Below are 11,849 nucleotides of genomic sequence, written 5' to 3' on the forward strand. Positions count from 1 at the left end.
CTGCTAGCCTTATGTCATTTTCAGACAAAGTCACAATATCTTTGACATTCTTCCTCACAGCTTGATCAGTCAGTGTAGAATACACCGCAACTTTCTGCTCAAGGTATCTCTCAGCCATGTCATGGCTTGAATTCCATCTAGTAGGAATATCTTGGATTAGTTTGTGGTTTGGCAGCTCCAGCATCTCCTGTTTTGTCTTGAAAACATGTGCAGCAGTTGTGCTTTTATGAAGGAAGGATACCACCTTCCTGATCTTTGCTAGGAGGCGAGAGGCTGGATTCACTGACATTGCTTTTTGAGATGCTAGATTAATAACGTGAGCAAAGCATCCTATCTGTGGCCCCAATCCAGCTAGTGCAACTGCAGTTACAATATTTCTAGGGTTGTCAATGGTCACAGGAATCGTCACATTATCCCTCTCCAACTTCCACACTGCAACAACTTCCCTTAGCTCTTCCCCCAAGTTTACACTGGTGTGACTCCTCTCAAGGGGACGTGTTTGAAGGACATGGCTTTTTATCTCTCACTCTGCCGTAATGAAATGAGCCGTTACAGTAAGGTAGCTCTCTGTAGCTCTAGACGTCCAACTGTCTGTTGTTAGAGCAACAGACTGCATTTCTGACAAGTAGCTCTTAAGTTGTTCTTTTGTATAAGGCAGGTATTAATGTCTGGGCAAAATGTGTACAGGAGGGAATAGTGAAGCGCGCTCGAGATAGTGCACCGTGGACCCTGTACCGAATGGTTCAATATAAATACACATACCGTTTCACTCCTAGTACATATCATTAATGTATAAGTCCAAAAATGTATGTAACAACTGCTGGTTGCCTCTTCAACTGTATATCTCAGAACATAACTAAACTTTTTTTTTGCTCAGTAAAGCTGAACGAATTAGAAGCAGGTCATTTAAAAAGAAAAAACATGAGGGATGAATGCAAATAGGCCTGGTTGGTTAATTAGTCCTATTGAATCTGGATATCTTGTGAACTTCAATTGACTTTGACACCCCTTGGTTGCTTCTGTGTATGATCATGTATAATTATTGAATGTCTGTGACGTGTGGAAACAACATATTGAAATCAATCCATATGTGCCTCTCCAAACTACACACATGCATATGAGCATGCACTTGAATGCATACACACACACACACAAACATACACAGAATTAGAAACATGTGGAAATCATTGTGCATGAGCTGTGTTTGCTAATGTGTTTCCATGAGGATGTTGGTACAGTGACAGAATATCTCTAGCAAGAAGAGGTCCAGAAGCCTCCTATTCTATTCAAGAGTATTGTCACATGGATCACATGCACCACTTAATATCTCCACTTTCCATCAGCTTTATGGCCAGATAAATCTCATGTAACAAATTACCAGCAGGCTATCGCCAATACTTCAGCCATCAATATCTCAGCTCTGTGTGATCTCAAGACATTTCCTGAGACAAAATATTTTTTATATCCTGGATTACAATGTGCAGTAGTCATGGGATTGCCTCAAGCTATCATACACCAACCCTGAAGAACTATTTTCTGTGAAATGGAATCTCTGCTGATTTTGCAAGGAACTCAAGTTTAAAGAAACCATGCCATCATGTGGAGGCACTTGTTGACCAGTGAAGAAATTTGGTTCTTTATTTTCTATAGAGAGAGATGGGCAGAGGCAGACAAGGAAAGAGGGGTACCAAGACTAAGCATGAGGGAGAAAATAAGAGGGAGCGAGTGAGCGAGATGAGAGAGAGATGGGAGGGGAACATACAGTGCATTCAGAAAATATTCAGACCCCTTGACTTTTTTCAGATGTTGTTATGTTACAGTCTTATTCTAAAATGGTGTTTTTTTCCCCTCATCAATCTACACACAATACCGAATAATGACAAAGCAAAAACAGGTCTTTAGAAATGTTTGCTAATTTATTATAACTAAAATGTTAGAATCATATACATGTTAGAATCGGCTTTGGCAGCAATTACAGCGGTGAGTTTTCTGGTTAAGTCTCTGAGAGCACACCTGTATTAAATTTTTTTTTATTTATTTATTTCACCAATATTTAACCAGGTAGGCTAGTTGAGAACAAGTTCTCATTTTCAACTGCGACCTGGCCAAGATAAAGCAAAGCAGTGCGACACAAACAACAGCACAGAGTTACACATGGAATAAACAAACAATACAATAGAGAAAGTCTATATACAGTGTGTGCAAATTATCTAGGATAAGGGGGGTGAGGCAATAAATAGGCCATAGTGGCGAAATTATTACAGTATGTCACATTAAACACTGGGGTGATAGATGTGTAGAAGATGAGTGTGCAAATAACGGTACTGGGGTGCAAATTTAAAAAAAAATATGGTGATGAGGTAGTTGGATGGGCTATTTACAGGTGCAGTGATCTGTGATTGTACAATAGTTGCACATTATTCTTTAAAAAAAGATTCAAGGTCTGTCAAGTTGCTAGATGATTGCTAGACAGCCATCTTCAAGTCTGAACTGTAACTAGAGCATATTTGGCCTTGTTTTTTAGGTTGTTATCCTGCAGAAAGGTGAATTTGTCTGCCAGTGTCTGCTGGAAAGCGTGAGTGAACCAGGTTTTCCTCTAGGATTTGTGGCGGAAGAATCAGAATTAGTTAGGTATTATAGATAATTATCTTGCTGCGGGGATACTCCTTTCTCATTTATCAAGTCTCACCTTGTGACGCATTCCACACATCTGTTGTTTGTCATGTAGACTATGGGGTGGATCTTTGCTATAAAATATTTTTGTAGCCTTTGTGTCGGGGCTCTCAACGAATCATCTGAGGGTAGTTCGTCGACCAGCCATTGCTATTGTAGAGCTCTCACTAATAAAGATTCAGTTTAAGTATAACTCTGACTTGTGGGATAAGTTTGTCTCTCCTCATTTGATAATACAGAATTAAACCACCACAGATTTTGCATGTGCTTAACTCTATTCTGTTCTTTTTATCCTAAAAAAAACTCCCTAGTCCTTGCCGATGACAAGCATACCCAGAACATGATGCAGCCTCCACCATAATTGAAAAAATATAGAGTGGTACTCAGTGATGTGTTGTGTCGGATTTACCCCAAATATAACACTTTGTATTCAGAACATAAAGTACATAACCTCTACGGGATCGGTGTCCCTAAAACGGGACGGTTGTTGCTAACGTGTGCTAATGTGACCAGAATGATATTGTATATAACAGCCAACATTCCTGGACATATAGATGTCTTATATGGGCAGAAAGCTCATATTCTTGTTAATCTACCTGCAGTATCCAATTAAGAGTAGCTATTACCGTGAAAAGAAAAACATGGTATTGTTTGAGGAGAGTGCACAACAACAAAAAACTTTTATCACGGCAACTGGTTTGATACATTCACCTATGAAGGTAAATAATGTACTTACATTTAGTAATCTTGCTCTGATTTGTCTTCCTGAGGGCCCCAGAGATAGAATGTATCATAAAAATAGATTTTACCAAACAAAACTATGTTCAAATGTAGGAACTGGGGTCTACAGTTTGACCCCACTGCTGTCAGTATTTGGCCAGGATTGTTCCGGTTTCTTGTGGTAATCGGTTTGGATAGTTCCATTTGTTACACTGACTTAATTTCCAGTTTGTCTAAATTCCATTTCATCTCAACCAAAAATTTTACTTATAGAATAGGACTAAATAAATTCTAATTGAACTTTAAATTCACTTTAAATATATATTGGGTTGAGACGGAGATGTGAATCCAACGTATATATATTTTTTTGTATTTGCAGACAAACCGGAATTAAAGTCAGACTAAGTCAGTGGCACAGATGGAACTATCCAAGCAGAAGATAAATCTTCTTAAAAATGATGATATTTGGTTGCATTGAGAACCAAACACAATTCAATATCACTAAATATAATTACATTAGAAATCAACCAGAGCTTGAAACCCTAAGCCTATTGTATTGTCAATTCTTTGTTGAATTCTGGGTTGAACTCAATTGCTGTTGAATTGTTGATTATTTTTCAAATGCTATATAGGCCTAAATGTCGTCATTAATGATTGATAAATTATGGTCACATTTAATTTCCCAGTAAAACCTACATTTTGGAATGACTTTGATACCAATTTAGTTTTTAAGTGGAGACCTCACAAAAATCATTCTCACAATAGCAATGGTAATAGTAAAGTGACAAATATCATAGCTAAGCAAGGTTAAAACCTTCCCTAGACCAAAGGGTAGCTGTAGATTGATCAATTCTCCAGTAGAAGGTGCTGGCCAGCCTATTTTGTTTCTGATAGTGGATATAACTTAGAAAATCTGACATTGTTTTAAAGGTACAAATTCAGCATATTTTATACAAGGTTTGTCTATGTTTGTAACACAGATGCAGGGAGTCAGGAAGCAGGTGCAGTCAGTGAGTTTAATAAGAACGAACAGAGTGAATACATGAACAAGAGTAGTATCTGAACATAAACATAGAAACAATACTGCCTGATGGGTGATAACAACAGAATGCTAGATAAAGGGGGAGTAATCAGGGAAGTGATGAAGTCCAGGTGTGCCTAATGAGGCGTAGGTGTGCGTAATGAAGGTTGTGCGTAATAATGTGTTGCCAGGACCGGTTGTTTGTAGACCGGCGACGGCGAGCGCCGGAGGAAGGGAGTAGAAACTATGGCGCTGACAGAGACAGTCACCTCACTTTTTTTTATACATTGTTAGCCCAGAAAATCTGAAGTGTTATTACATACAGCCGGGAAGAACTATTGGATATCAGAGCAAAGTCAACTTACCAACATTACGATCAGGATTACGACTTTCCCGAAGCGGATCCTTTGTTAGTACCACCACCCAGGACATTGGATTTAATCCCAGAGGCCGACCCAAAACAACATTGTCTTAGAAGAGGTGGACGGAGTGGCATCGTGGTCAGACTTAGAAGGCGTGCACACCACCCACCGCTTCCAAGTATATCACTCACCAATGTTCAGTCTCTAGACAACAAGGTAGACGAAATTAGGGCAAGGTTGCGTTCCAGAGAGACAGAGATTGTAACATGATCTGTTTCATGGAAACATGGCTCTCTCGATATGTTGTCGGAGTTGGTACAGCCACTAGGATACTTCATGCGTCGTGCCGACAGAAATAAACATCTCTCTGGGAAGAAGAAGGGTGGGGGTGTATGCTTCATGATTAACGACTCAAGGTGTAATCGTAACAACATACAGGAACGCAAGTCCTTTTGTTTACCTGACCTAGAATTCCTTACAATCAAATGCCGACCATACAGTGCCTTGCAAAAGTATTCACCCCTCTTGGTGTTTTTCCTATTTTGTTGCATTAAAACCTGTAATTTAAATTGATTCTTAGTTGGATTTCATATAATGGGCATACAAAAAAGTCCAAATTGGTGAAGTGAAATGAAAAAAATTACTTGTTTCAAAAAATTATGAAAAAAAAAAAGTTGTGCGTGCATATGTATTCACACCCTTTGCTATGACGCCGCTAAATAAGGTCTGGTGCAACCAATTACCTTCAGAAGTCACATAATTTGTTAAATAAAGTCCACCTGTGTGCAATCTAAGTGTCAAGTGATCTATCACATGATCTCTGTATACATACACCTGTTCTGAAAGGCCCCAGAGTCTGCAACATCACTAAGCAAGGGGCACCACCAAGCAAGCAGCACTATGAAGACCGAAGAGCTCTCCAAACAGGCCAGAGATAAAGTTGTGAAGAAGTACAGATCGGGGTTGGGTTATAAAAAAAATATCAGAAACTTTGAACATCCCACGGAGCACCATTAAATCCATTATTAAAAAATAGAAAGAATATGGCACCACAACAAACCTGCCAAAAGACCACCAAAACGCACAGACCAGGCAAGGAGGGCATTAATCAGAGAGGCAACAAAGAGACCAAACATAACCCTGAAGGAGCTGCAAAGTTTCACAGCGGAGATTGGAGTATCTGTTCATAAGACCACTTTAAGCCGTACACTCCACAGAACTGGGCTTCACGGAAGAGTGGCCAGAAAAAAATAAGCAAACATATTTGGTGTTCGTCAAAAGGCATGTGGGAGAGATGAGACTAAAAGTTAGCTTTTTGGCCATCAAATGCTATGTCTGGCGCAAACCCAAACACCTCTCATCACCCCGAGAACAGTGAAGCATGGTGGTGGCAGCATCATGCTGTTAGGATGTTTTTCATAGGCAGGTGCTGGGAAACTGGTCAGAATTGAAGAAATTATGGATGGCGCTAAATACAGGGAAAATCAATGACACTAAGCATACTGCTAAAGCAACACTCAAGTGGTTTAAGGGGAAAGATTTAAATGTCTTGGAAGCCCAGACCTCAATCCAATTGAGAATCTGTGGTATGACTTAAAGATTGCTGTACATCAGCAGAACCCATCCAACTTGAAGGAGCTGGAGCAGTTTTGCCTTGAAGAATGGGCACAAATCCCAGAGGCTAGATGTGCCAAGCTTATAAAGAAAAATCGCAAGAGCCTTGCAGCTGTAATTGCTGCAAAAGGTGTCTCTACAAAGTATTGGAGGGGGGAGGGTGAATAGTTATGCATGCTTAAGTTCTGTTTTTTGTCTTATTTCTTGTTTGTTCACAAGACAAAATATGTTGCAACTTCAAAGTGGTAGGCATGTTGTGTAAATCAAGTAATACAACCCCCCCTCAATTTTAATTCCAGGTTGTAAGGCAAACAAAATAGGAAAAATGCCAAGGGGGTAAATACTTTCACAAGCCACTGTATTATCTCCCAAGAGAATTCTCGTCTTTGATTGCCACAGCCATGCATATTCCCCCTGAAGCTGATACAATGACGGCCCTCAAGGAACTTCACTGGACTCTATGCAAACTGGAAAACATATATCCTGAGGCTGCATTTATTGTAGCTGCGGATTTTAAGAAAGCAAATTTGAGAACAAGGCTACCTAAATTCTACCAGCATATTGATTGTAGCACTCGTGTGGGCAATACAAAATCACCGATACTCTAACCTCTGCGATGTATACAAGGCCCTCCCCCGCCCTCCTTTCAGCAAATCCGACCACGACTCCATTTTGCTGCTACCATCCTAAAGGCAGAAACAAACAGGATGTGCCCGTGTCAAGAACTATTCAACACTGGTCTGACCAATCGGAATCCACGCTTCAATATTATTTTGATCACGCAGACTGGAAAATGTTCTGGGCAGCCTCAGAGACTAACATGAATTTATATGCTGATTCGTTGAGTAAGTTTATAAGGAAGTGCAGGTGATGTTGTATCCACTGTGACTATTAAAACTTTCCCTAACCAGAAAACATGAATAGCAAAACTGAACGTGCAAACCATCGCATTTAACTATGGAAAGATGACTGGGAACATGGCAGAATATAAACAGTGTAGTTATTCATGCCGTAAGGCAATCAAACAAGCAAAATGTCGGTGTAGGGACAAAGCGAAGTCGCAATTCAATGGCTCAGACATGATACGTATGTGACAATGTCTACAGGCAATCACAGACTACAAAAAGAAAACCAGTCACGTCACGGACACCGATGTCTTGCTTCCAGACAAACTAAACACCTCTTTGCCCAGCTTTGAGGATAATACAGTGCCACCAATGTGGCACACTACCAAGGACTGTGGGCCCCCCCTCTCCTTCTCCGTGGTCAACGTGAGTAAGACATTTAAACGTGTCAACCCACGCAAGGCTGTCGGCCCATACGGCATCCCTAGCTGCGTCCTCAGAGCATGTGCAGACCAGTTGGCTGGTGTGTTTACGGACATATTCAATCTCTCCCTATCCTAGTCTGTTGTCCCCGCTTCAAGATGGCCACCATTGTCCCTGTACCCAAGAAGGCAAAGATAACGGAAATAAATGACTATCGCCCCATAGCACTCACGTCTGTCATTATGAAGTTCTTTGAGAGACTAGTCAAGGATCATATTACCTCCACCTTACCTGCCACCCTAGACCGACTTCAATTTGCATACCGCCCCAAAAGGTCCACAGACGATGCAATTGCCATCACTCTGCACCACTGCCCTATCCCATCTGGACAAGAGGAATACCTATGTAAGGAATACCTATGACTACAGCTCAGCATTCAACACCATAGTACCCGCCAAGCTCATCATTAAGCTCGAGGCCCTGGGTCTCAACCACGCCCTGTGCAATTGGGTCCTGGACTTCCTGACGGGCCACCCCCATGTGTTGAAGGTAGGAAACAACATCTCCACTTCGCTGATCCTCAACACTGGGGCCCCACAAGGGTGCGTGCTCAGCCCCGTCCTGTACTCCCTGTTCACCCATGACTGCGTGGCCATGCACGTCTCCAACTCAAATCATTAAGTTTGCAGATGACACAACAGTTGTGGGCTTGATCACCAACAATGATGAAACAGCCTACAGGGAGGAGGTGAGAGCACTCGGAGTGTGATGTCAGGATGCCTCTCACTCAATGTCAACAAAACAAAGAAGATGATCATGGACTTCAGGAAACAGCAGAGGGAGCACCCCCTATCCACATCAACGGGCGGCAGTGGAGAAGATCAAAAGTTTTAAGTTCCTTGGCGTACACATCACGGACAACCTGAAATGGTCCACCCAACCAGACATTGTGGTGAAGAAGGTGCAACATCGTATCGGGCTGCATCACCGCCTGGTACAGCAACTGCACCACCCACAATCGCAAGGCTCTCCAAAGGGTGGTGAAGTCTGCACGTATCACCGGGGGCAAACTATCTGCCCTCCAGGACACCTACACCACCCGATGTCACAGAAAGGCCAAAAAGATCATCAAGGACAACCACCACCCGAGCCACTGCCCGTTCACCCCACTACCATCCAGAAGGCGAGGTCAGTACAGGTGCATCAAAGCTGGGACCAAGAGACTGAAAAATAGCTTCTATCTCAAGGCCATCAGACTGTTAATCAGCCATTACTAACACAGAGAGGCTGCTGCCTACATACAGACTCAAAATCATTGGCCACTTTGGCCACACACTTTGGCCACTAATAAATGGATCGCTAGTCACTTTAATAATGTTTACATATCTTACATACTCATCTAATATGTACAGTTGAAGTCGGATAATTACATACACCTTAGCCAAATACATTTCATCTCAGTTTCACAATTCTTGACATTTAATCCTAGTAAAAATTCCCTGACTTAGGTCAGTTAGGATCACTACTTTATTTTAAGAATGTGAAGTGTCAGAATAATAATTGAGAGAATGATTTATTTCAGCTTTTATTTATTTCATCACATTCCCAGTGGGTCAGAGATTTACATACACTCAATTAGTATTTGGTAGCATTGCCTTTAAATTGTTTAACTTGGGTCAAATGTTTCGGGTAGCCTTCCACAAGTTTCACACAATAATTTGAGAGAATTTTGGCCCATTCCTCCTGACAGAGCTGTTGTAACTAAGTCAGGTTTGCAGGCCTCCTTGCTCGCACACACTTTTTCAGTTCTGCCCACAGATTTTCTATAGGATTGAGGTCGGGGCTTTGTGATGGCCACTCCAATACCTTGACTTTGTTGTCCTTTTTTGCCACAACTTCGAAAGTATGCTTGGGTAATTGTCCATTTGGAAGACCCATTTGCAACCAAGCTTTAACTTCCTGACTGATGTCTTGAGATGTTGGTCCAATATATCCACATAATTTTCCTCCCTCATAAATGTAATCTATTTTGTGAAGTGCACCAGTCCCTCCTGCAGCAAAGCACCACCACAACATGATGCTGCCACCCCCTCGCTTTACGGTTTGGATGGTTTTCTTCGGCTTGCAAGCCTCCCCCTTTTTCCTCCAAACACAATGATGGTCATTATGGCCAAACAGTTATATTTTTGTTTCATCAGATTAGAGGACATTTCTCCAAAAAGTACTATCTTTGTCCCCATGTGCAGTTGCAAACCGTAGTCTGGCTTTTTTATGGCGGTTTTGGAGCAGTGGCTTCTTCCTTGCTGAGTGGCCTTTCAGGTTATGTCGATATAGGACTCGTTTTACTGTGGATATAGATACTTTCGTACCTGTTTCCTCCAGCATCTTCACAAGGTCCTTTGCTGTTGTTCTGGGATTGATTTGCACTATATTCAACACAGCTCACAAATAAAAATACAATTTGAACAAATGTAGAATGATTTGTGAGCAAATGTTCAGAAATACCTAACATTTACAACGGTGGAATGTGAATTTGTGCATTCAAAAAGTGCTTGTGGATCTGCATTCTGTGCTAACAGAATTTATATATTTTTTTGCCTGTCGATGTATTGTAATGCACAAATGTCGCTTCAGATGAGAGTCAGGGATCTCCATTCATTGGGATAATCTTTGTGTCAGTTATAATTATATATATTTTTAATTTAACCTTTAACTAGAAAAGTCAGTTAAGGACAAATTCTTGACGCGAAGCAGTGTTTCATTCAGCCATTTCTTGGGAGAACGTTTTTTAGCTAACTATAAAAATAAAGAACAACTTCATGAAATGTGAGTATAATGTTTATTTATTCAAAAAATGTTAAAATATTAAACTAATGACTTTGATGAATGTTCAATTTGACCATTGGGGCATGCAACGCAGAGTGTGTGCTTTCGAGATCCGCCCACTAACCAACCTAGCTAACTACTGTATAGTAGGCAAATCTCATCAGCTATTTACATGAACAAGCAAAGTTAAATTAACTAGTTAATTCAGGAATGTGTAAATTATGAAGGACCACTCAGTTTTTAAATCCTGAATTGATGATCTGGCTAGCCAGTTAATGAGAAATGTTGGAAATATATTTTTCAATCTGTTTTCTTTCAGGGACTAAACAGGGCAATTGATGCTTGACGGCAGGATAAAGCACTCTTTTCCGACGGGTGTTAAGTTAAGAAATTAAGAAATTAAGAAATTGTAACATTATCTGATTAAAAACAGAAATTCTCAGTGGTGTAAAGTACTTAAGTAAAAATACTTTAAAGTACTTCAGTGGTTTTTTGGGGTAACTGTAGTTTCCTATTTATATTTTTGACTACTTTTACTTTACTACATTCCTAAAGAAAATGTACTTTTTACTCCATACATTTCCCTGACAACCAAAAGTACTAGTTACATTTTGAATGCTTAAAAGGACAGGAAAATGGTCCAATTCACGCACTTATCAAGAGAACATCCCTGGCATCTCTATTGCCTCTGATCTGACACTCACTAAACACAAATGCTTTGTTTGTAAATAATGTCTGAGTGTAGGAGTGTATCCATAAATAAATAAAAATACAAGAAAATTGTGCCTTCTGGTTTAATATAAGGAGTTTGAAATTATTTTGATACTTAAGTATATTTAAAACCAAATACTTTTAGACTTTTACTCAAGTAATATTTTACTGGATGACTTTTACTTGAGTCATTTTCTATTAAGACTTTTATGACACTTGAGTACTTTTTCTACCACTGAGAATTCAGCTAACAGTTTTCTGCTCCATGTAGGCTTGCTTGCTAACTAGCCAAGTCATGTGTTGTGCATCCTTAGCTACATTTATTAATATGTTGTTTCCTAATCAATATATGCATTCTGTGGTTGATTACAGTCAGTTCCCTCCCTCACTCTATTGTTGTACCATTGGGTTGAGGGACTGGGCAATGTTACCAGTTAAATAAAAGGCAAAGTTATTGTTATCCGTTTGTTATTGGTTCAAGATAATCTGATAGTTGTTATGAAGAAAATGTTTTGAAGTATGAAATTACAAATTAAAAGTAAACCTATGACAACTTGATAAAAATTGCATAATGATGACACATTGAAGTGAATAAACAATACATGCACCGATTCACACACATTGACACACCCCGTCATCCATTCCCACTCACAC

Source organism: Oncorhynchus kisutch, linkage group LG20 (genome assembly GCF_002021735.2).
Source record: "Oncorhynchus kisutch isolate 150728-3 linkage group LG20, Okis_V2, whole genome shotgun sequence".
Classification (NCBI taxonomy): domain Eukaryota; kingdom Metazoa; phylum Chordata; class Actinopteri; order Salmoniformes; family Salmonidae; genus Oncorhynchus; species Oncorhynchus kisutch.